This window comes from Apium graveolens, chromosome 3 (genome assembly GCF_009905375.1).
Source record: "Apium graveolens cultivar Ventura chromosome 3, ASM990537v1, whole genome shotgun sequence".
In the NCBI taxonomy this organism is placed as follows: Eukaryota; Viridiplantae; Streptophyta; class Magnoliopsida; order Apiales; family Apiaceae; genus Apium; species Apium graveolens.
In genome coordinates, this window is record NC_133649.1 from 64769123 (window position 1) to 64770896 (window position 1774).

The following is a 1774-nucleotide window of genomic DNA, read 5'->3' on the forward strand; positions in this document are numbered from 1 at the left end:
AAATCATTCTTTGAAAATTTCATCAACAATTAATTGTGCATATATAATGCATTATATAATAATAAAAATTTGATTGGAAGTGGAACTAGAAAAATAATTAGTCCATATCAAGCAATATTATCAACCGGATAAGAAAATGGCCAACTCAGTTGGTTTGGCAAATAGAAACTAGCTAGGACGATTAGCTAGGTTTCCATCGTATTAATTAAAATTTCGACTAGTTAGGACAATTAAATAGTTGTTCATGAGAACATATGAAACTAAGCATATTTTAGTTTATTCATAAAAAACTCAACATTGTAACCCCTGAAGAAATTTATGGCTACCTGGATGACGATTTTGAAATAAAGAGTTTTCAAATTTGGGCCGAGAAAGGCAATTATAACTCTGAATCGAGTGGTCTTGGCATTGGAACAATCAATAACCCCTCATCAAATATTTCTTGCCAATAAAATGGTACACTCATGGGTGCCCTCGTTCACATACTTTATCAGATTCTCAAATAGAATTGAATTCGGAATACCAATATCAAATTGATACCCTTACTATGATTTCAAAGTTCAATATACAATCTATCCTGAATAGAAGAAAAGGGTTACCGAGGAATATATGGATATTAAATCATCCATATTTTTAACAATTTTTTAAATATTTAAAATCTTGACTGAGAAGAGTAAGTATGAAAGAAGAATCAAATGAAGATATTCATTATAATTAATCAATGATTAATTGAGGAAAAATATTTAAAAATTCCTCGAATAGTTGAAATAAAGTATAAATAGCTCTGAGCCGAACAAGAAGATCAAAATCTATGAATGAAAGTTCATGAATCAACTAAAAGAATTGAACAAGTCCTGATGCGGAGAAAGACTATTCAAGTGTTGGTCATATCATAAGTTTAAAGTAGAGAACTAAAAGGATTGCATGCTATGACTTATCAAGGCAATGTGAATGATAAATAGTTTGGAGGGAGTAGCATGACGGTGAGTAGATGCCAAAATAATTCACTGATTATCCTAACCCTCGTCATTATCCGTCCGAGGATGATCCCATCTCTTCGTTTTCGTAATTCCATGTTTCAACTAGTGTCTCCCTCAACATCATTTTAAAGTCACTTACTAACTTGACTTTTGCAATTATATCTGTCATTCCAGTATTTTACCTCGAAGACCTTACTCAGAATTATTCAAAAAGCATTTGTTAAGCCGATAGGGGCCTGCTACACGCATCTGTTACTAATTACAAGTGGCTATTTCCCCCTGGGAACAAATCAAAGAGATCTTTCAGGGATCTCAATGCAGTCCATAAGTTCGGTGTCATGTGTGTGTAAGTGAACATACATTATCGAATATATAGAGGTCTATGGGTATATATACGTAGTCTCTGACATTATATCTACCGAAAAATGTTGTTCTAGACTTATTGGTCTGCGGGTATATATTTGAGGACTGTCCCTTATTCTTAAAGAACCTTGGCTTTTTAACCCTGATGTTAAAGAAATTTCTAGCCAGGTAAGCCATTGATTGATCCATCTTATCTAGCTCATCAAGGGTGTAGTATTCATCTTCCTCTAGCTCCAAAACAACTTGTTTTTAAGGTCCCTTGTTCTTTATCTCAACAGCATGTGCGACTGGAATTTGAGCATCTTGTTCATCTTCACTTGCTTCAATGTCATTGACTATTAAGGCAGTGGATCCATCAACCACATGTCCTTGGTTTTCCTTCAATGACTTTCTTTGTAACATCTCAAGCTCATATGTTTTCAAGATCACAT